The sequence below is a fragment of the Pteropus medius genome, unplaced genomic scaffold, assembly GCF_902729225.1.
Source record: "Pteropus medius unplaced genomic scaffold, Ma_sr-lr_union100, whole genome shotgun sequence".
NCBI classification, from domain to species: Eukaryota; Metazoa; Chordata; class Mammalia; order Chiroptera; family Pteropodidae; genus Pteropus; species Pteropus medius.
The window spans coordinates 1,322,212-1,348,210 of record NW_024355695.1 but is presented as its reverse complement, the minus strand read 5'-3'; the positions used below and the strand labels follow the sequence as shown (position 1 = coordinate 1,348,210).

The window sequence follows — 25,999 nt, the reverse complement described above, 5'->3', positions numbered from 1 at the left end:
AAAGAACTAGGGGTCATTAGTAAAATTGCTGAGTTTAGGTCTGAGGCTGGGAGAGTGAGCCTGGACCATTTTGTGCCAGAAGTAAGAATGTGCTTAAAGAATAACAAGCACAGAAGCCTGCTTAAAGGAGTTCTTGCTGGCAAAAATCTGGGACAACTTAAGCATTAAAATAAGTAATAATAGTAATGGATTATAGCCTATCGAATAAAATCAGAATCCATAGATCCATATTGACAGATGTAAATAAATAAGAGAGAAGTAAAGACCATTATAGTAAAATGTGAACTAATAAAGGCAGAAAGAATGATAAGAGTGTAAAAATCACTATCTGGCAAGATCCATCTATGTACTATAAGAAACAGGATACTCATGTAGGTTCACAAAATCTCCCACAGGTTAGTTATTAATTACAAAGGGGTAAATAGTAACTTTACAGTAGAGAAACTAGGAAGACATGTCCAGGACTTGGTGATCAAAGTTGACATCACCAATATGGGAACAAGTCACAGTTGCCTGCCACCTGATATGACCAATGAGAAGAACATGGTGTCACTTCTGGGATATTCCTGCCACCTATGTATGCATAACTGGAATCTAATGAAGTATTGGATGAAACCAAATTGAGGGACATTCTACAAAATAGCTGGCCTCATCTTCTCAAAATATTAAATTTGAGAAGGATAAAGAAAGACTAAGACTGACCTAGATGAAGGAAGGCTAATGAGACATGGCAACTGAAATGCAATGGGTGATTTTGGATTGGATTTAGACCTGAAAATTTTTTACTACAGAGGACATATAGGAAAATGGATGAAATCTGAATAAAATCTGTAGGTTGAATTAAAAAAAAAAAGGCTTTCAACTAATTTTCTTTCTATCTTAATAGTGATTAATGTTTTTAGTTCTAGGATCCCTAGAACTACAACTACAGATATCTGGACTAGATACATACCTATGTCAAACTAACTTTTGAGAAGTGGACTGTATTTGTATGAGTTGATAGCAGAAGAGTACTATTATCTTTGAATTCCTATTTTCTCAATTTGCTACTTTTTCCAAAGAAACTTAGAGGTAAGTTATTTGACTTATGCCAGTACACACACAAACACACACACACACACACACATGCGCGCGTGTGTGTGTATAAAATTTTCATCGTTGAAAAGCAATGTAGGAAGCAATTATATAAAACATGGCATTAATGAGATAAATAAGAAAAAAAAGAGGTGAACTCAAAGACAAACAATTAATCTTTTCCCTAGTAGACCTTTTTAGGAAACTAAATGCAAACCCAAATGAATGTACAGCTTTTTCTTTAGTTATAGTTAATATTGATAATATTCCTGATGGTGGAATGGATATCATCTGTAAGATTATTGATCGTATAGGTTTGAGGTAGTTCTATTTTTTTTTTTCTTTTACATCATTTCAAGGATTTCAATTTTTAAATGAGCTCCTCTTGGCATAAAATAACAGATAGAAGTTCATTAAAGAAAGAGCTTTCAAAAGCTTTGAAAGACTATTTCCTTCCTTTTTTGAGGTTTATATGAGTTTTTGTTTGTTTGTTTGTTTTTTAAGGAGACATGCTTTGTGAGGATGAAAATTGTGGCTCAAACGCATTACTCAGCTTTCTAAAATGGCAATATTGTATGAGTCTACTTATTATCTTACCAAGTTGTAGTCTACAACAAGCCAGGCCTGATTGGGATCATCTAATTAGTTGTTGCAGCCCTAAACTGACAGTTTCCACAGTCCTGGCCCTCAAAGAAGCATAAGTAGCACCAGTGAGTTTATGGCTCATTTATGGAGTTGTATGATCTCTGTTGGGTTAGAGTCACTGGAGTATTCTTTTTCTGTTTTTATTTTGATAAAAATCATGTAACATAAAATTTATAAATTTAACCATTTTTAAGTATTCAGTTAATTAGTATTAATTATATTTACATTGTAATTTATAATAACTATGTACAGTGCCAGGTGACTACTAACTGGAGGGATCACTCTGTAAATTATTTAAAAGTCTAACCACTAAGCTGTACACTTGAAACTAATATAAAATAATATTGCATGTCAACTGTAATAAAAAAAACAGAATATTGAAAATTTAAAGGTAGAAAAAAAGTATATTTACATTGTTATGAAACTGATGTTCAGAACTCTTTTATCTTGCAAATCTGAATCTCTATATGTATTTAATAACAACTCCTTTATTTATTTATCTATTTATCTAGCTATTTATTTATTTATTTATTTATTTATTTATTTATTTATTTATTTATTGCTTTTCTCCCCAGCCTCTGGCAACCACCATTCTGGTTTCTGCTTCTATGAATTTGACTACTTTAGATACCTTATAACAGTGAAATCACACAGTATTTGTCTTTTTGTCACTGGCTTATTTCACTTAATGTCCTCATGGTTTCCATGTTGTAGAATATGACAAGATTTTTTTCTTTTTTAAGACCGAATAATTTTCCATTGTATGTATATACTATATTTTGGCTATTCGTTGGTTGATCGATATTTTGGTTACTTCCACTTATTGGCTATTGAGAATTATGTTGCTTTGAACATGAGTGTCCAATCCATATCTCTTAGAGACCCTGCTTTCAATTCTCTTGGATGTATACTCAGAAGCAAGATTGCTGCTCTCTTAGGTTGCTATTTACATGGAATATATTTTTCCATTCTTTCGCTTTCATCTTATGTCTTCTTAGATCTAAACATGTTGTGTAGACAACATAGAGTTGTTGGATCCTGGGTTTATATTTTTAAATCATTCAGATAATGTATGTATTTTAACTGGAGAATTTAATCAATTTATATTTAAATTAATTACTGATAGGGATGTACTTACTTTTGTCATTTTGTTGTTTTTTGAATGTCTTACAGCTTTTCTGTCCTTTCATCTTTTATTGCTTTCCTTTGTATTTCATTAATTTTGTGTTCTGATATGCTATAATTGATTTCTCAACTCCTTCTTTGTATGTTCTCTAGATTTTTAAAAATTATTTATTTATTTTTATTTTATATTAATTTTAGGTATACAGTACAATGATTAGACATTTGTATAATTTACGAGTGATCCCCTTGATTACTCTAGTAGCCACTTGGCACTATACATAGCCATTATAATAATATTGACTATATTCTCTATACTGTACTATACTTGGTATATTCTATAGATATTTTATTTGTGGTTCCTACTGCAATTACATAAGACATTTTTAAAATCGTAGCATTCTATTGTAAACTGATAACGATTTAACTTATATACAAAATCTCTAATCCTTTTACAGTTCAACTCCTTCCATTTTATGTTATTAAATTCAAAAATCACATCTTTATATGTTTTACTCTCATTAACATAGATTTGTAGTGTTCTTTTTATGTTTTTTTGTCATTTAAATCTATGGACCAAAATTGCTATAGCACAGTTTGCTTTATTTGTCCATGTATTTAACTTTACCAGATAACTTTATTTTTATACAGCTTGGTATTGTTGTCTACCATCTTTTCATTTTAATTAGAAGGACTCCCTGTACTATTATGTACAAAGTAGGTCTAATGGTAATGAACTCCCTCAGCTTTACTTTATTTCAAAAATGTTTTAATTTCTCCTTCATTTTTGAAGGACACTTTTTCCAGATACTGTATTTTTGTTGGCAGTTTGTTTTTTTAGAACTTTGAATATATTATCACATTCCCTTCTGGCCTGCAGTTTCTACTGAGAAACCCGCTTGTTTTCTTATAAAAGTTCCATTTTATGTGACTAATGACTTTTACTTTGCTCATTTCAAAATTATTTCTTTGTCTTTGACTTTAGTCTGCTTTATTATAATGTGTGTCATAGTGGCTCTCTGGATTTTTCTTAGTTGGACACTTCTAAGATTCTTGAATCTGTATATCTATTTCTATCATCAGGTTTGGGAAGATTTGATAATTATTTTTTTAAATAAGTCTCTTCTCCTTTCTCTCTTTCTTCTCCTTCTGGGATTTTCATAGTTCATATATTGGTCCATCAGTCCTTTAGGCTTCCTATCACTTCTCGGTCTTTGGGCTATGATCAAGTGTAGGTTCTCTTCACTTTATTTTTTTTTTCTTTTTGGTCCTATGACTCAGTTAGTTATTTCACTTGTCTTCAAGTACATTGATTTTTTTTGGGAGAAGGGTATAAAATATACTGTTGAATTCTTTAAATTATTTTTTTTTAGTTCAGCTATTGTATTTTTCAACTCCAAAATTTTGGTTTGGTTCTCTTTTTAAAGTTTCTATTTCTTTATCAATATTTTCATTTTTTCATGTATAATTTTTCTGATTTCACTTAGTTGTCTATCCGTGTTCTCCTATTGCCCATTGAGCATCACAACAGCTATTTAAAATGCTTTGTTAGGTAGATTTGTATTTCTTTAGGGTTGGTTTCTAACATTTTGTTTTATTTCTTAATGAGGCTATATTTCCCTGTTTCTTTATATGCCTTTTCAATTTTTCTAGGATTTATACATTTGAAGAAACAACCACCACTTAGAGTCTGTGTGTACTGGCTTTGTATGAGAGAAGACCTTCCTGAATCAGAATAGCTAGAGGTTCTAGAAATCTCAAACCTTTTCTGATCTCTTTCCTTTCCTGACATCTGACTATATAACTTTAGCTTTAATGTATCACTCACCTCTGTTTTTAGCAGTTTCTATACTCTGGCTCTAGTCTCATCAATATTTTGAGTCAGATAAGGTAAAAAGCAGTCCCCTCACAACAAGCCATAATGTTAATCATACAGTCCATTCTTTTGTTTCTATCTCAAGGCAGGAGCTCCAGTATAGGGGCTTTTTTCCAGGTTTCTCTGCACTGTTCCATGTAGAAGGAGGGGCATGAAAGGTTGTGCCAAACCCTGAGAATTTTCTTACCCTTTTTGCTAAAATTTATTCTTGGTTTTACAATGCTCTGAGTGGTCTATCTTCTCAATTAGTCTGTATATTGTTAACTTTGTCTCTCTGTGGGTAAAAAGGATTGTAGCTTCTTAGTCTGCATTCTTGCTATCATTGCTCTGCATGAGTATTCTTAAATATTCTGAATAACACTAAGATTATTTTTATTCATAAGGCGATTGTAAACTTATGATTAAAACCAGACCCAGACTGAAAGGGAAACAGAAGAGGTAAAATTGTTACATGTTAACTGTGAGATCTGGTGGTAGGTGTGAGCTAACACATGTGTGGCCTAATTATAATTAACTCTTCAAGATTTGTTTCAGAGAGTTATTTCATTCCATAGGTGCTCTTAAAAGTGAATAGAAGGATTTATTACTAAGGAAAAATATGTCAGATTATATCTTTACTCTGGGCCTCGATATCGTCTCTAAAAAAAGCCTCCTTCACTCACAAGATCTAGGTTATTAATAAATAGGTAGAATTCCAGTAGTCCACACCTGGGTTTGATTTTACTCTCTGAATCTTAGCCACAAGTAGAAAACAAGCCAGCTCCTGGTAAAATTTCTCCAGAGAACATAAATGTTGGCCCACTAATATGTGGGAACACTTGAAATGTGAAACAAGCTGATCCCACACTCATGTGTGGTGGTTGAAAATTGGGAGAGATATAATGCTGCAGGTCCCCTTGCAAGAGTGAGTCATCCTGACTCCACATCAGGGTTCACAGCCTTGGGTTCCAGAGCTGGAAAAAGGAGTCCCTACAACTCCTGGCTGTGAAAACCAGTGGAAATTTTGACTGAGTGAAATGAAAGGTGGCTGGAGTTGCAAACATTTTTTCTTAAGGCACCCACATACAAACTTACTCACTAATGGACTTACTTGCTCTGACTCAATCACTGGGGCAGCAGCTTGAAGTCACCAAGGACATACAGGGAGAAAACAAATTGTCTGGCTTCAAGGGGAGGGTTAGTGAGGTAGCTTTCTCCCAGTCAGAGTGCTGGCAGAATCCATTGTTCCTTTCTTGAGCCCTCCCATCTCCCAATGTGTCCTCTTTTACCACTGTTATATAACATAGTATTATAAGTCCTAGATAGAGCAATCAGGCAAGAGAAAGAATTTTTTAAAAATCCAAATTGGAATGAGGAAATCAAATAGTCACTTTTTGCAGATGACACAATTTTCTATACCAAAAACCTTAAAGACGCTACTAAAAAAAAAAAAAAGATTAGAAAAAACAAGCAAATAAAGTTACAAGATAGAAAAATCAATGTATAAAAGTCCATCATATTCCTAAACACTAACAATAAAATTTCAGATAAAGAAATAAAAAACAATATTTTGTAATTGGAACAAAAGTAATAAAATACCTAAGAATAAACTTAACAAATGATGTGAAGGAACTATACACTAAAAACAAGATAGTATTAAAAGAAATTGAAGAAGATACAAAGAAATGGAAAGATATTTTGTGTTTATGGATTGGAAGAATCAACATAGTTAAAATGACCTTAAATCCAAAGCAATATACAGATTTAATAAAATCCCCATCAAAATTCCAATGGCACTTTTAAAAGAAATAGAATAAAAAATAATCAGATTTGCAAAAAAAATCACAAAGACCCTGAACAGCCAAAGCAATCTTGAGAAAAAAGAACAAGGATAGAGTTATCACATTGACTGATTTCAAATTATCTACAATTCAAAAAAAAAATCAAAGCAGCATGGTATTGGCAGAAAAACAGACACACAGACCAATGGAACAGAATTGAGAGTGCAGAAATAATTCCATGTATACATGGGCAAATAACTTTGGACAGAGGAGCCCAAATCATACAATGCAAAATAGAAAGCTCCTTTAATAAACAGTACTGGGAAAATTGAAAAGCCATAGGCAAAAGAATCAAACTAGACTGCCATCTGTCATTATGCACCAAAAGTAACTCAAAATGAATCAATGACCTAAATATAAGACCTAAAACAATAAATTGCACAGAAGAAAACAAACATAATAAACTCATGGACCTTGGATTTAGAAGGGATTCTATGAATTTGACCTCAAAGACAAGAAAAGTAAAAGCAAAAATAAGTGAATGGGACTATTTCAAACTAAAAAGCTTCTGCACAGCAAAAGAAACCATCAATAAAAAAGAGGCCACCAAATAAATGAGATAAGATATTTGCAAACAATGCCTTTGATAAGAAGCTAATATCTAAAATATACAAAGAACTCATACAACTCAACAATAACAACAACAAAATCCAAACAATCCAATTAAAAAATAAGCAGAGGATCTGAACACACTTTTCCCAAGAAGATATACAAATGGCCAACAGACATATGAAAAGATACTCAACTTCACTATCTATTTAGATAATGTAAATTAAAACCACAATGAGATACCAACCAATTCCTTTTAGAATGGCTATTATCAACAAGAGAAGTAATAAGATTTAGAAAGATTATGGGGAAAAAGGAACCCTCATATACTGCTGGTGGAAGTGCAAATTGATATAACCATTATGAAAAACAGTATAGACATTTCTCAAAAATTTAAGAATAAAATTGCCATATGACCCAGCAATTCTTTTTCTGGATATCAAACTCCCCCAAAAGTGAAACATTTATCCACAAATATATATGCACCCCAATGTTCATTGCAGCATTATTCACAGTGGTTAAAACATGGAAACGACTGAAATGCCCTTTGATAGATAATTGGATAAAGAAGATGTGGTACATATATACAATGGGATATTATTGAGCCATTAGAAAAGATGAAATACTGTCAGGTATGACAACATAGATGGATCTTGAGATTATCATGCTAAGCAAGACAAGTCAGACAGAAAAAGTTGAGAACCATATGATTTCACTCATATGTGGGATATGAAAGTGAAAGTAACAAATAGATAAGGCAAAAAAAAACTAATAGACACAGGCAACAGTTTTGTGGTTACCAGAGAGAATCTGAGGAGCGGGGAGGTAGGTAATAGTAAAGGTGGTTAAATATATGGTAACAGAAAGAAATTTAACTCTGTGTGGTAAACATACAATGCAATATGCATATGATGTGTATTGAATTGTACACTTGAAATCTATATAATTTTATTAACCAATATCACTCCAATAAATTTAATATAAATAAATTTAAATTTAAAAATATGAAAGTACTAAGGAAAAAATAACATATGTAAAGTGTTTGGCACAGTATCTGGTATATATTAAACATCATTAAAAGATAACTTTTATTGTTACGATTATTATAAGCAGGTTAGACATATAGAATTAACATTGTATGTTTTTCTTCACATAAGAAGTAATGAAGATTGGTCTCAAAAGTTACATATCTGTGCAATCTTGGGCAAATTACTTAAAATCTCTGCATCTGAGTTTCTTCAAGTATCAACGGACATAAAGACGGTACCCACCACATAAATATGTGCTTCATAAGATAAGGTAGTAAAATCTTAGCTAAGAATCTGGTTCCATAGTGAATGCTGAATAAATGTTAGTGATTATTTTTATTACTCATTTGAACCCACTAATCACTAGCCTGTAATTGCAAAATAGAAGTCTTAATTTAGTCTATCCTCAAACATTTATTAAGTACCAACTTTGTGCTAGACATTGTTCTTATAAAACAGAAGAACATCACTTTTATTTTATGTGCTTTTATTCTTTTGGAGGCTGTTAAACACAATAAATAACTACCTTTTATAATATGTTGGGTCAGAACATAGTTTAGCTGTGTCTTTGGCTGAAGTATGAAGGAGATTAATCCTATGGGGTAAAACGAGTAGAGTGTAAAGAATTAAGAGTGTGGGAGTAGAGATGGGTAATAGGTCACAATATTAATTAGGCAATAAGGTAGGTCTTTATGAAAAAGCGTCATTTGAGCAAAAATGTAAAAGAGATGAGGAAGAGAGCCATGTGGCTATCTAAAGAAATTGTTTTTCTGGCAGAGGATACATTTTGAAAAACCCTGAAACAATAGTGTACCTGGTGTATTGAATAAATAGTGATTTTTTAGTGTACCTAAGAGATAATAAACAAGGAGAAACAATGTAGAAGATTATGTCAAAGAAGTTCAGGAACCTAGATTGTGTAGGGCTTTGTACATCAATGTATGAAATTTTGATTTTACTCTGAATGAAATCAGAAGCCATTGGAGGGATTTGAGCAAAGGAATGATGCGAGCTGACTTATTTTTCAATAAATCACTGTGTTATATGTAATATGTAGAATAGATCGTGGTAGGAGATAAAGGTAGAAGTAAGGTAATTAGTTAGAGAGCTATTAAGTAATCCAAGAGAATTGTAGTAGAGTGATACATGTGGAAATGGTGAGACCTGTTCAGATTCTGCATAACTTGAAAGTAGAGCTGGCAGAATTTGTTGAATAATGCCAAGGTTTTTTATTTGAATGGAGTTGCCACTAACTGAGGGTGGTGAATAGATTTTAAAATGACCCCATGTGGTTTGAGTCTATGGGTATTCATACCTTTCTGTGATTACCTCTTAAGTGTGGGAGGGACGAATAATTTGCTTATAACCAATATAATATGAGAAAAGTGATGGCAGGTCATTTCCACAATTACATTATATAAAATGGTCACTTCCATACTGCTAGCAGGACTCTTTCCCTCATTGGCTTTGATGAAACAAGCAGATATTTTAGAGAGGTCCATGTAGCAAAGAACTGATGATGGATTCAAATGGATAGCCAGCAAGTATCTGAATCCTGCAAACACGTGAGCTTGGGAGGGGGTCTGTCTCTAATCAGGCTTTCACTTGACCCAAAACATGGCTAATACCTTAATTGTAGCCTTGTGAAATACTCTGAAAGCCAAAGACACAGCTAAGCCATGTTCTGACCCAAAGAAACTGAAATAATAAATGGTATATGTTAAGCCACTAAGTATGTTATACATTTTTATGCATTAATATATAATATACTGAGAAAGGTTAAGACTGTTGAAGCATATTTGTGGAAGTGAAGATCAGGAATTGCATATTGAATATGTTGGGTTTGTGATATCTATTAAACATTCAGGTGCAGATGCTGGATATGTAAGTTTGGATTTCAGGGGAAAAATCTGAGAAGGGGGTATAAATTTGGGAATCAACAATGTATATATGGGATTTGAAAACATGAAAATATATGAGATTACCTAGCAAGTGAATGTAAGAAAAGAAGCAGTGCAGGGACTGAGCCACAGCACACTCCAAAGTTAATAAGATAGAGAGAAGATGAAGAACTAGAAAAATTTGGCTTAGAATAGTCAATGAAGTAGGAGGAAAACCAAGACAGTATGGTATTCTAAAAACCATTTTTAAAAGGTGTTTCCAGGAAAAAGGAGTGATATACTGTGTAAAATGCTGATGTTATGTCAAAAAATAAAACTGTTGGAATTAGCAACATGAAAATCATTGAAATAAGTTGTCTAGGTAAAAGAATAGATGGAGTTAATTCAAGAGAAAATGAGTAAAATGGAATTCCTGATATTGTAAAGAACTCTTTTGAGAAATATTGCTATTCAGAGGAATCCGAGAAAAGGGGTGATAGCTGGTAAAGTGTAATGGGGTCCAGAGAAGGGTGTTTTTTATCCTTATATAGAAAAAATGGGAGTGATTCAGAAGACAGGAGAAATGGGTGATATAGTAGAGAATGGATAATTCTGAAATAACATCATTGAGTAGGCAAGAAGGGATACAATCTAGAACATAAAGGAATTGAATGACCTTAGGAATATAGACAAATAGTTCAATATAATAGAAGATAAAGAAAGATTATATAGTTTCAGGTGCAGATAGGCTGGTAAATGTGATGGACATTTTAAAAAGTTCTCTTTCGATTGTTTCAGTATTTTCAGTAAAGTAGGAAACAAGAGACTCATCTGAGAATGAGAATGTGGGAGAAGGTGCTAAAAGTTTGAAGAGAGAAGAGAAATTGTGAAGTAATAATTTAGAAAAATGGGGAAATGAGTGGACTAGAAAAATAAGATCTGTCTTCAGGTCACCATCAAACTAACTTGGGATTTTTGGCCATGTATTTGTGGGCATGTTTTTTTCTCCAGACATGTTAAGCTTTATGGGAATAGGCATAGAATAGACAAAAAATTTAGACTTAAATACTATAAACTCTCTGGAACCACTGGTCCACATTAGGAAGAAATGTTATCTATTATTCCTCTCTCTGTATGTTCTTAAGAACTTTCTAGGTTTATTTACCTTAGTCTGTCGATTGGTTTTCTCAACACTCTCCATTTTCCAGAATCCTTGGAGGTTAATCTCCACAAGTGTTAATATGTTTACAAAACATAATGCTAGTCATAGTTATCTTAAATGTTAACCTTGCTGCTGATTGCAGAACATGGGAGTGGTCTATAAAATCTGGAAAATGCTGGAAGAATAAAAAGTCTCTTCTTACTGTTAGACAGAAATGTCATCACCTCAATATCTAAGGAATCCAAATGTCCCATTCACTGTTACTCATGTCTGATATTTAACCCACACTTTTGGTGGCTCTTTATATTATGAAGGAGAAAACTCTAATTATCATGCTTAGTCAGAAGTATTCTACCTGCAAAATTGCTTACTTTCTGTTAGAGAAGATTGTGATTATTATTTTTTCAAAGAATAATCATCCATTTATGAAACAGTATCTATGGTGCCAGTATCGCAGGTTCAGGAGTGAGTCTAGCAGTAGTTATGTCCAGAACCAGACTTCCCTTCAAATGCTTTAAGCCTTTATACTGGGTTTGAGTCATCGGTTAAGGCTTCACTTTCAGGTTCCAGTTTTCTGCCAGGTTATTTTGGTTAAGGTCACTTTAGTCTACCAAACAAGGTTTACTATCTTTGAAATTTTCTGGGAAGGGATGAAAGTTTTCCCAATCCTTCTCCTAGGAACCTCTTAAATCCTATGAAAATCTACGAAAAAAAAAATAGATATTTGTAATAAGAATTTTGCTTCACCTACCAAACGCATTACAACTCAGGATCCTTACTAAACATAAAATATTCAACTGTGTCCTTAGTTCCTACAAGTATTAGATTAGAATTTATTTCTATATAACTAAAAGAAACCCCTCATATGTTTCTCTCAAATTGAAGGGGCAGCCTATCTTAATGGAAAATTCCAATTTCTGTACCACAATGCAGGCACTACCTTTAGTCACTAAAATGGATGTTTTCCAGATTCAAAAGTTGTAAAATCCAGACTCAACCAGGAGCCTCATCACATCATTATTGTGTAATATTGATAATAATCTCTTATATTTGTAAAGCACAGTATGTTAATGATTAGCAAAATAATTAAAAATACAAATTGTTTGGCCTCACTAATTTTATCCAAATTCCAGAGTGATTCTGAAATGCATCTGATTCTGAAACTTCCATGTTTATATTTTTCAAAGGTCATATTTTTCTTTCTCTCTCTCTCCCTTGCATCTTCATTAATTTATTTTTAATAATGTCTTATAATTTTTAGTGTTTAGGTTTTTCACAGTCCTTGTTAGGTTTATACTTAGGCATTTTATTCTCTTTTTGCAATTGCAAAAGAAATTGTTTTTTATTTCTTTATTCTGAAAATTCATGATTAGTGTATAGAATGTTATGGATTTTTGTACATTAATTTTATATCCTGAAATTTTACCATATTTATTATTTCTGATAGTTTTGTAGTGGAGTCTTTAGGGTTTTCTATATAATCATATCAGATGCAAAAGTGACTACCTGACTTCTTCATTTCTAATTTGAATATCTTTTATTTCTTTCTCTTGCCTGACTGCTCTCACTAGGGCTTCTGATTTTATGTTGGATAACAGTGGCAACAGAGGGCATTCTTGTCTTTTTCTTGATGTTAGAGGGAAAACATTGAGGTCTTCGCTGTTAAGTATGATATTAGATGAGATTTTGTCATATATGGCCATTATTATGTCGAGGTACTTCCCCTTCTATACCCATTTATTAAGCGTTTTAATCATAAATGGATTTAAATCTTGTCAAAGGTTTTTTCTGTATCTATTGATATGCACATACAATTTTATCCTTTATTTTGTTTATGTGGTTAATCACATTAATTGACATGTATGTTAAATGATCCCTGTGCCCCTGGAATTTAGCCCACTTGATAGTGATGTATAATCTTTTTAATGGGTTGCTGTATTAGCTTGCTAGTATTTTGTTTAGGATTGTTGCATCTGTATTCATCAGAGATAATGATTTATAGTTTTCTTTTTTTGTGTTATTCTTGCCAGATTTTGGTATCTGGGTAATGCTGGCTGTATGAAATGAGTTAAGTATTGCCTCTTCTTCAATTTTTGGAAAGAAGTTGAAAAGAACAGGTATTAACTTATACATGAATGTCTGATAGAATTCACTGGTGAAAACATCTGGTCCCGGACTTTTACTTTTTGAGAGGTTTTTGATGATTGTTTCAATTTCCATACTGTTGAGTGGTCTATTTTGGTTTTCCTGTTCTTCATGATTCAATCTAGGAAGGTTCTGTCTTTTTAAGTACTTGTCCATTTCTTCTAGGTTATTAAATTTGGTGTTGAATAACATTTCATAGTATTCTACTATGATCCTTCATTTTTAGTGTTATCTGTCATAACATCTACTCTCTCATTTCTGATTAAGTTTATTTGTGTCTTTTCCCTTTTTTCTTTAGTGAGTCTAGACGAGGGTTTGCCAATTTTATTAATCCTCTCAAAGGACCCACTCTTTGTTGCATTTATTATTATTTATTAGAGCACAACTAAAATTATGCTCTAATTTTAATAATGTCCTTCCTTCTGCTGACTTTCGGCTTAATTTATTCTTCTTTTTTCAGTTTTTTAACATGTAATGTTTGGTTGTTTATTTGGGCTCATTCTTATTTCTTGAAATAGGCTCGTAATGATATGAACATTCCTGTTATTGCTGCTTTTGCCACGTTCCAAAAGTTTTGATATGTTGTACTTTCATGTTCGTTTGTTTCTATGTATCTCTTAATCTGTCTTTTTCTTTTTTCTATGACACAGTTGTTCTTTAGTAGCGTGTTGTTTAATCTCCATGTATTTCTGGTTCTTCCTCCTTTTGGTTTACAGTTGTTCTACAGTTTCAAAGCATTATAGTCAGAGAATATGTTTAGTATGATTTGCATTTTCTTAAATTTATTAAGCTAGTTTTGTGTCCCAGCATATGATCTATCCTTGAGAATGTTCCATGTGGACTAGAGAAAATGTATAAACTGCTGATTTGGGATTAAATTAAGTTTATTTTCTGGAGATTTTTCTCTTTCTTTCTGAGCTGCCTTGTCACGTTGGTTGTTCATTGTGTTTACTTGTTTATTTCTGAATCAGGGCATTAATTGGAGTGTATTCTGCCTCTTTTTTTGTCCCCTCAAAAGTAGATTTATTATGTAAAGGTCTCTCTTTATCCTGTTGCATTGAGGGTGTTTTTCTTTTGGTTTCTAGTAGTGGTGGCTAAGCCACCTGGATAGGTGCTTTGTATAAATCTTAATAATGCCTCTTTTTTAAATGCCTACAGCACCTGGTATTCCTAGGTGGTCTCCCATCTAAGTTCTAACCTGGCCCGCCCCTGCTTAATTTCCGAGATCAGACAAGATCCAGTACATTCAGGATGACATGGCCGTAGCTCTTTTTTCTTATAAATATTCGATCATGCTCACTATCCTCCATCACAGTTCCTGTCAGTGCTAGCCACAGTTTTGGTAGTATTTGCTCTGATTCCCTTGGCTTCTGCAGTGTTCAGTCTTGGAGGCTATGTGGGAGGGTCCCTCTGGGTGAAGATGGGTGCTGTGGCTCAGCCTCATGCTTTCTAATGCAGCTGGTAATAATCAACTATTGCTTCTTTAATGTCCCCACTTCTCTGCCATCCCCACATCTCTGCTTTTGGCGCTGATGCCTCAGCAATGCCTCAGGCCATGCGGAGCTCATAGCTGTCTCAGGAAGGGATGTTCAAGGAAACTGCTATACATTCTCAAATCTCACTCCTCTTGCAGGGAGCTCTGGCTGTGAGACACAGATTCTTTGTTTCTCCCAGTCTACCAACTGACACCTGGGATTCTGACCTGTGGTAGCTCTTATGCACAGCTCCCTTGCTGAGATGTGCTTATGTGCAGGTTGGGTGTTTTTTTGTTGAGTTTTAGATGTTCAACTTATTGTTGTTTCAAGGGGAGAGTTCTAGAGACATCTCTCACTCTGCCATGTTTCTGATATCTCAAATAATATTTTTCAAATTCTTATTAGTCATTTGCAAATAAATTACCATTTAATTCTACCAAAGTCATTGTGAGATAGGAATTATAATTTTCATTTTATAAGTTAGAAAACCATTTCAAAGAGCGTGTATGATTTACCCAAGGCCACAGAACTAGTGTTAGTATTATTATTTCTGTATCCCCAGTGCTTAGTGCCTACTACACAATCTACTAAATTATAATTTGATAATATTTATTGAATTGTTAATTACTCATTTCATCTTCCATATAAAAAAAATACTTTTTTGCACCTTATTGGGTTGGAATTGCTAAGTATATTCTTAGATGATAATGATGCCGTGTATTATCAACATTATTATTTGTACAGTGAATTAAATTTTTCAAAGTTTTCTATGACTTCATTTCACCTTCAAAAATATCCCATCATTTACATAGCCTTCTATCCCAAACAGCTGCTTATACATTCTTCTCTAGTGCACATGGATCACTCTCAAGAATTGACCACATACTAGGACAGAGAGATAGCCTCAACAAATACAAGAGGGTTGAAATCATACCAACCATATTCTCTGATCATAATACTTTGTAACTAGAGATCAACTGCAAAAAGAAATCAGGAAGAACCACAAATACATAGAGATTAAACAACATGCTACAGAAGAATAACAGGGTCAGAAAATAAATAAAAAAGAGATCTAGAGATATATAGAAATGAATGATAATGATAGTATAACATATCAAAACTTTTGAGACACAGCGAAAGAGGTCATAAGAGGAACGTTCATATCATTATAGGCCCATCTCCAAAAACAAGAATGAGCCCAAATAACAACCTAATGCTTCATCTTAAAAAAAACTAGAAAAGGAAGAATAAATAAAGCCTAAAGTCAGCAGAAGGAAAGCAGTAATCAACATTAGAGCAGAAATAAATGAAATTGAAAACCAAAAAACAATAGAAAAAATAAATGGAACAAAGAGCTGGTTCTTTGAGAAAGGTGATAAAATTGACAAACACCTGGATAGACTCACTAAAGAAAAAAGAGAAAGGACACCAATCAACAAAATCAGGGATGAAAGAGGCGAAATTACGACTGACATCGCAAAAATACAAAGGATCATGCAAGAATACTATGAAAAAGTATATAACACCAAATTTAATAACCTAGAAGAAATGGACCAGTACTTAGAAAAATACAGTCTTCCTAGACTGAATCAGGAAGAACTGGAAAATCTAAATAGAACAATCGGCAGTATGGAAACTGAAACAATCAACAAAAACCTACCAAAAAGTAAAAGTCCAAGACCAAATGGCTTCACCAGTGAATTCTACCAAACATTCAAAGAAGATTTAAATTTATTCTCCTTAAACTCTTCCAAAAAATCAAAGAGGAGGCAATGCTTGCTAACTCATTTAATGAGGCCAATATTACTCTGCTACCAGAACGTGGTAAAGATAACAAATACACACACATAAAAACCACAGACCAATATCTCTCATGAATGCAGATGCAAAAAATCCTAAATAAGATACTAGTGTGCCAAATACAACAACATATTAAAAACATTATACGCCACGATAAAGTGGGCTTCATCCCAGGGATGGTTCAACATATGCAAATTTATTAATGTGATTAATGTGATACACCACATAAACAAATTAAAAAATGAGAATCATATGATCATATCAATAGATGCAGAAAATCCTTCAACAAGACACGACATCCTTTTATGATCAAAACACTTAACAAAATCGGTATAGAAGGAAAGTACCTTGACATAATAAAGGCCATATATGGCAAACATTAAGCCAACATTATACTTAATGGTGAAATATTAATAACCTTCCTTCTACAATCAGGAACAAGACGAGGCTGTCCTCTATCACCACTCTTATTCAATATAACATTGGAGATCCTAGCAAGTGCAATCAGGCAAGAGAAAGATATAGAAGGCATCCAAATAGAAAACAAAGAAGTCAAACTATCACTATTTATAGATGACATGATTCTCTATATAGAAAACCCTAAAGATTCCACAAGAACACTACTAGAAACAAGAAGCAAATACAAAAAAGTATCTGGATACAAAATCAATGTTCAAAAATCCATAGCATTCCTATACTCTAATAATGAAGTGTCAAAAAAAGAAGTGGAAAAAATTCCTTTTGCATTTGCGACAAAAAGAATAAAATACCTAGGAATAAATTTAACGAAACATGTGAAAAACCTATATAATGGAAACCTAAAGCATTATACAGATTTAATGCAATCCCCATCAAAATCTCATTGGAATTTTTTAAAGAAATAGAACAAAAAACCTTATCAGATTTATATGAAAGCACAAAAGACCTTGAATTGCCAAAGCCATCTTGAGAATAAAGAATGAGGATGGAGGCATCACTCTGCCCGACTTCAAGTTTTATTACAAAGCGACAGTAATCAAAACGGCATGGTATTGGCAGCAAAACAGACACATGGACCAGTGGAACAGAATCAAGAGTCCAGAAGTAAACCCATATTTATATGGGCAAATAATTTTCAACAAAATAGCCAAAGACATACAGTGAGAAAGGAAAGCCTCTTCAATAAATGGTGCTGCGAAAACTTGAAAGCCACTTACAAAGAATGAAACTAGACTGTTATCTATCACTACACACCAAAATTAAGTGAAAATGGATTAAGGATCTGAATATAAGACCTGAAACAATAAAATGTGAAGAAGAAAACATAAGAAGTAAACTCATGGGCCTTGGAATTAAAAAGGATTTTATGAATTTGACCTCAAAATCAAGGGAAGTAAATTCTAAAATAAATTAATGAGACTATATAAAACTAAAAAGCTTCTGCTCAGCAAATGAAATCATCAACAAGGTAAAGAGATAGCCATCTGAATGGGAAAATATATTTGCAAGCAACATCTCTGATAAGGGCCTAATATCCAAAATATAGAAAGAACTCATACAACTCAATAACAACAAAAAAACAAATGATCCAAATGAAAAATGGGCAGAGGGCATGAACAGACATTTCTCCCTTGAGGACATACAAATGTCCAACAAATATATGCAAAGAAGTTCAACTATGCTAGCTATTAAGGAAATGCAAATCAAAACCACAATGATACCATCTCACACCTATTAGAATAGCTATAATCAACAGGACAAGTAATAAGAAATGCTGGAGAAGCTGTGGAGAAAAAGGAACCCTCATACACTGCTGGTGGGACTGCAAATTGGTACAGCCACTATGGAAAACAGTATGGATGTTCCTCAAAAAACTAAGAATTGATCTGCCATATGATCCAGCAATCCTTCTACTGAGTATTTACCCCAAAGACTTGAAAACTCATATCCAAAAAGATATTTGCACACCGATGTTCATAGCAGCATTATTCACAGTGGCCAGGCATGGAAGCAACCGAAGTGTCCTATGATAGATGATCAGCTAAAGAAGCGGTGGTACGTATATACAATGGAATATTACTCAGACATAAGAAGAGATGAAATACCGCCATTCACGACAACATGGATGGACCTCGAGATAATTATGCTAAGTGAAATCAGCCAGGCAGAAAAAGTTGAAAATCACATGATATCACTTATATGTGGCATATAAACCTAAAAGCAACAAGTGAACAGGACAAACATATAGAGACTCGTGGACATGGTCTATAGACTAATGGTTACCAGAGGGTTTAGGGTGGGGGAAGAGGAGGTAGGTAGATGGTTAAAGGGAGTCAAATATAGGGGGCTAGGCAGAGAATGAAGAGGTAAAGGGGATCAAACTTATGGTAGCTGAAGGATACTGGCCTTTGGGTGGTAAACACATAACAGAATATACAGATGTAAAATTATAATGCACACCTAAAAGTTATATAATTGCATTAACCAATGTTACCCCAATAAACAAACAAACAACAACAGCAAAAACTAAAAAAGAAAAAGTGTTCCATGAGTGCAGGTATCATTATTTCTATTTTTTAAATTGGAAACTGAGATCCATGTCATTTATCTTAGGACTCATACCTTGCCTTATGGTATATATAGGACTATCAATTAACACTGGTGGGACTGAGTCTTCTGGAATCAAAATACTTTAGCAAGTTGGAATTGTTCTTTAAACTTTGAAACTGGAAGACAAACTGAAGCCATTACTAAGCTATACATTATGTCCTGTATGATTTTATAAGTGTTCTGTTTTGTCATTTTTTAAGGAACTCAGAACTTAAAACACTTCCAAGTTTAGTTCAAATCTAGAGCACTACATACACAAGATGTCATATAGTGTACTATTATTCCTTGAACCAGTTGTAACAAAAATTTCAGAGACTCTGAAATGTCAAGCACCCTTTAAGAGCCAAGATCCTATCAATCTCTCTGAACAGAACAGTTCTGCTTCATTTGGATGGACTTTTATTTTGAACTATTTTTGTTACTGATGCCATCTATTTATAGTTATAAATTTAGATAACTCTTAAAGAAAGTATAAGAATTTTGTTTTCTGTATTCTATCTGATCAGTTAATTAAAAAAAAAGAGTCCTAAAATTAAATAATAATAATAAAGTTTTAACAAAATATATACAGTGGGTATATGTTATTTAGACTTTTTCAAGCCAAAAATATCTTTGTGTGTCTGGTAGAGAGAGGCTAAAACCATAATTTCCATAATATAACATTAGATTTTCTTTTCTATGTAAGAAAATTATCTATCTATCTATCTCAGATCAAATCTCCTTACAGAGAATTAAAAAGAACTGTTGAAAATATTTCTATTGGAATGTTATCTGTTTCACTTAGTCCTTACTCTTGAAATTAATGGGCCATTTTATAAAGTACAAGAATAATTTGGTTAAAATTGGTTTAATGGATTTTGATAATGATTTGGGGATGAGCACAACTATCCTTACAATGAAATCACTCTGTTTTATCACAAGCTCATAAAAGCTGAGATCAAAAGTACATTTTCTAGGTTATAAAATTCATAGCCAAAATACATGCAGAACTGAAATCTTGGGTTCTTCTTCTAAAAGTTCAATGCTTACCCTTGGATTCTTCATTGTAAACCAGTATTGGTGAATCATAAAAAGTTTCACATGACTCTAAATAATCTAAATTAAACATTTACATACAGTATTTTCTTCTATCATTTGTAACTCTTCTGCATATTTTCTTCCATAAAATTCAAGTTTCTACCATTTGCACACATTTCAATTACAATAAATGACTTTATCGACTTTTGCTGTTCTTGGTAAATTGTGCAATCACAGTTGTCTATTACAACCCAATCTCCCTCTGGTCTTAGCCACAGGTTTTCTATAATACGAATCCAAGACATAATTCAAGCACTGCACAGTGCAAGCTAAGCATTAATCTGTAAACCTCCCAGTAGATAATTTTCACAAATATATCACAAAGTGAAGTTAAATGTTTGGGAGATAATAAGAGGAATCCAACTGGACCAAAAGCATAAAATCCTAAACCTTCTCCCCTTAATCACATTTTTCTCTTCTTCCTGAGAAATCTCTCCTTCCACATGCTTGGCTCTCATTTAACATAGCTTAGTGACAAGTGGAGATACTGTTGCATTGATAATAGCAAATTAAAATTAGTCAATTTTCTAGAAAACTCGAGGATGCTTATGGTATGTCGTGGAACAAAAATTCTTCCATTACAAACTTATGTTCCAAAATATAAGTGGCACATGCACTAAGTTCACTCTCAATGTCTTTTGAAAATTGGAAGCAACACTTAATCTTTGTATGAGTTTGCAAAGCATTAAAACATCTAAGTGTATTTGAAATAAGTAGTTCTATTCATTTATTTTTTCATTCAAATATTTATTTATGGATTCCTAGTATAGTGAATTTTGGTTTGTCATCATAATAGTCCATTAATTTAGTTAATTCTAATAATTAATGGAATCAAATTGATTAATAGTCTACAATTAATCAAACATTAACTAGATATTACTACAAAGGTATTTTGCAATGTAAAGGTATTTTGCAGAAATAATTAAAACCCCTAATTAATTGACCTTAAGGAAGATTATCTTAAACAATTCGGTGGGTCTTTTGTAAGTACTTAAAAGCAGGGATGAGGTTTCATGAGGGGAGAAAAAAATTATACCTGTGAAATATATATGTATATATATGTGTGTGTATATACATATGTGTATATACATGTGCTAGCAGTCAATCTTATTTGGTAGAACAAATCATAGATGTCAAAATAATCAAACAAATATGTATTCTGGCCACCATTTCTCATTTGGTTTTTCCTCTAGTACTCCTTATTCTCTCATAATTTCTCTGTTCTTGTTAATTTCATTTCATTTTTGCTATAAATATAGCTGAAAAAGCAAGTTGGTTTTCACTGACGAAGCTAAGAGAACTAAGGCACAGTCATCATTGAATCTCATAGTCTTTTGAAAATGAGAAAAACATTCAATTAATTTGAACAGAGAGCATTTCCCACCTGGTCAAATATTTAATACCAATCAGGCTCCTAGAAAAACAAATAAAATTAGGATTTTAGTTGGGAAATAAGAAGAACTCTCTCCATGAAGTATGAATACAAGGTTAATGTTGGCTGTCTTGGTGTGGGAGCCCTCATGACAATAATACAACATATAAACATAATAAATTCAGGATAAACAAATTGCACCAAATGTCTTTCTGTTTACATTTGTTCAGATCCATTTTCAAATGTATTATGTTATCTCCCAGATGAAACAAGAAGCTCCAAGTACAGGGTTATAAGTTCTTTTCTACCCACTGCAAGGCTCTCTCAGCAGGGAGCACTATTTTTCAGGAGCAGGTACTGTGGCATTTTTAATCAGAGTCCTACTAATTAATCTCCCTGAAATGGTATATCTGAAAGAAGCAAATGCATTCTGTTATTAAAATACAAGTTTGCTCCCATAAAAACCAGTAATTTTCATTTACAGAAAAGGACGTAAGACATTATAAAGTTGGCTCTTAGTTTGTATTCAAGAAAACAATACAAGCCTCAATCAGATGTCAAAGAAGAGCTTGCAATTGACAAGTATAATAGATGCAGTTGTTTCTTAATAAATTCTACCTAAATGAAACATTCAATTGACGTGAGATAAGCCACTGAGTAATAGTTTCATGGCATCAGCATGAAGCTTAAAAATATTATTTCTTTTATCAAAAATCAAGAAAAAAGTATAGAGATTACTTTCCACTACCATTGGTAACTAACATTATCCTTATATGCCATGGTTGTGAAATACAGAAAATATGTGATTTATTGCTCTTGAATTAAGGACCTGTTTCCAACACTATTTAATTAATGTGATAGCATCTAATTTGTACAATAATAACATAGTTAAAAGAAATTTTATATGATAAAAGTACAAAAAGATTTAGTGGAAAGTATCTCAAGCTATGAAAATTATCCTGTAGTCAAAAGTAAGCAAGTGTCCCTATGCAAATTACTTCCAAGCCCCATCTCCAAATTTCTCTGAGTGACTGTCCAATGTAAATAATTGTTTCTCAAGATTATTTTGGGTAATAAAACCATTTATCTACACAAACTCAGTTTTAAGCTCATTTGAATTCAGTAAATAACCTACACTTATAAAATGGTGGTATACCAACCCAACTAAGGCATACCCAAGGAAAATGACATACGAAATCTGAAATAAAATGAATACATAATGCAATATACATATGATGTATTTTTGAATTATACACTGAGACTTATATAATTTTGGTAACTAATGTCATGCCAATAAATTCAATAAAAGAAAATCAGGTAACTGAGAGAAAAAATGTTAAATTCATTGTTTCACTTTTTATAGACAAAAATGCCTGCATGAATCCTAGATTGTTATAGTTATTAAAAATGTTTATTTTATAAAAATATAAAACATGATTAAGAGTTAGACCACTTTAAATGCAAAGCAAAAAACATAACAATATGTACAACAAATTGTTATTATGTGGAAATGTGCAAGTGGATGAGGACGAGAAAGAAATATACAAGACAACATAGCTGCTCTGTTGGAATTATATAATTATAAAAATTTTCTCTTCTGAAAATACCATTAATATTATGGATGTAGCATCTTTCTCATTAAATAAAATAAAATAAAAAGAAAACAAAGAAACAAACACACACACACACACACACACACACACACACACACACACACACATAGCCAGCAAAGAAAAAAACTTAGTTCATGGCTCAGTAAAATATTCATTTCTAGCACTGTATTTTAATATCATAAAGGTGTTTCAGAATGCGGAGCTCAAATTCAATACTCATGTTATGGATGGGCCTTCTCTCTTTCCATACAAAAGTTTCCACAACATATTTGAGAAAAGGAAAAACCAATGGATAGCATTGTCTGTTACCAGGATTTCTATTATAGAACAGATTTAGTTTAAAACATTAGAATTGCTCACTTGAATATCATCCTCGGTGTCTTATCCATCTTTCCATTCTTAGCTTACACCTAGTATTTACTAAGTGCTCAATAAAGGTTTGTCAATTATTATTAATTATATCTGATCACAAACTTTTCTGCTACAACCTTTGTATACTAGCAATTGCAAATAAGATTTATCTGAGATTTCAGGTCCATTATGAAAAACATAATATTCAGTGATTTTTTTAAACAAAATTACTCTGCTGAATCAGAAAGTCTATATAATTTATTTATAAAATTTTCCAATTTTATAGTAAATTTCATAGTAAGCATATAAAAAGATTTTTAGAAACAAATATATCATATAAGTTAACTTACATTTCAGTATTCTGAAATGAGTGAGATATGCCAGTAATGTATTCTACAAAAATGTACTCCCAAGGTATTTAGTAATATAAAACATCATAAGAATAACATAAGTACTATTTTCTGCATTTATTATTATTATTTTATACACATAAGGACAAACACACATGTGCACATACATTCATGAGCTGTAGTGTAACCATGCAGTTAATATAGCCTACATCTTAGAATGGCAATTGATGACAAGAGAGATTATTGGTATAAACTTTTCCCCAAGGTAATTTCCCAAGAAATTAACCATGCATCTGAAAAAATAATGTACATACATAAATCTGTCCATTTTCTAATAAAACCAACTGAGTTAGCATCACAGAAATTTTAAATTTTCAGAAGAGATTTTATCCTAACTTGCCTTCTTTAATGTTTATAAGAGAAAACTTTTCTTATTATTACGAAGACATCTGTGGGCTAAAACTCTGCATTATTGTTCTAAATTAATTTAATTTATAAGATTATAATTTTCTAACACTCCTACAGCATGTAAAGAGTATATTTCATATAAGACAAAGATTAAAGTTTGGGAAATTCCCATCAACTACATTATGTGGCACCTTATGTAGAAAAAAAAAGCAATTTGCAGGCTAGCTCTATTAGACTTTGTATATAGGCAGAGGAAGACTGAAGGTGAGATAAAATTGAGTAATTTAAAATATGGAGCCACATTGCCCACACTGGCAGTGCTAGCAGAATTATAGCAGGGCATTGCATCCTCCTTCATCATTGGACAACAGAAGAGATCAGCTCTGCCTGTAAAGTGGGTGCCAGCAAGGCTACTGTCTCTTGGCCCCACCACTCAGCAGCGAAGGAAGATCCAGGTATTGAATTTCCCAGCTATTCATCTGGAAAAAAAAGACAATTAAAATCTCATGTCTCTCAGGCCTACAATCAGGGGGAAAAAATGGTCCAGGCCTAGTGGTCTCTCAATTTTAGAAGAAAACCAGGCCTGATGAATCCTGACTACAAATTTAGTGGCAGAGAGTACTCAGAAACAACATTTATTAATCTCCCATCCAATGACAGAAGGTGGCCCAGGTAGGTGCTTTCTTCTCCCCAGTAGAACTGGCAGAGATTGACCAGGAAGTTCATTGGCACTAGGCAGCCTAAAGAGCAGGCTGGGAAAAATACTATCTATGCAGCAAACTCAGTGTTACCTATGCCCCAGTGGCACCAAGGAACCTAGGGAGTCCTTCTGCTACCCAGATTGGTATACCTAGTAGAGAATGAGTCATTATGAAATACTTCATCTGGCAATTACAAATTATCTTGAAAATTTAAAAATATTATATTTCAGCAAAAAATAAAAACATTAAAAAACAAATGGAAATTAAAGAATTGGAAAATACAAATAAAGAAAAACTCAAAAGCATTCCTGAGGGGGATAAAAAAAAAAAAAAAAAAACAAGTTCAGATGCATCACTGCCTGACATCAAATTATACTACAAAGTGACAATAACCAAAACAGCATGGTATTGGCAGAAAAACAGACACACAGACCAGTGGAACAGAATCGAGAGTCCAGATGTAACCCCCCATATATATGGGTAAATAATTTTTGACAAAGGAGTCAAAAACTCACAATGGAGAAGGGAAAGCCTCTTCAATAAACGGTGCTGAGAAAACTGGAAAGACACCTGCAAAAGAATAAAACTAGATTGTTGTCTATCAATATACACCAAAATTAACTCAAAATGGATCACAGACCTAAACATAAGACCTGAAACAATAAACCTCATAGAAGAAAACATAGGTACTAAGCTCATGGACCTCGAACTTAGAGAGGATTTTATGTAATTGACCTCAAAAGCAAGGGAAGTAAAAGCAAAAATAAGCGATTGGGACTAAAAATCTTTTCTGCACAGCAAAAGAAACCATCAAGAAGGCAGAGAGGCAGTCATCATATAGTGAGAAGATATTTGCAAACAATGACTCTGATAACGGCCTTATATTCAAAATATACAAAGAACCAACTAACACCTAAAAAAAAAAAAAAAGAAAAGGAAAAAGAAAAAAAAACAACAACAAA

The 25,999-nt window shown here is 32.8% G+C and overlaps 2 pseudogenes; both read right to left on the bottom strand.

Annotated features, from left to right (window-relative positions):
* LOC120599882 (60S ribosomal protein L15-like) overlaps positions 1–25,999 on the bottom strand; it is a 55,262-nt pseudogene that overhangs the window by 15,765 nt on the left and 13,498 nt on the right.
* Positions 14,451–14,569, bottom strand: LOC120599895 (uncharacterized; annotated as a pseudogene).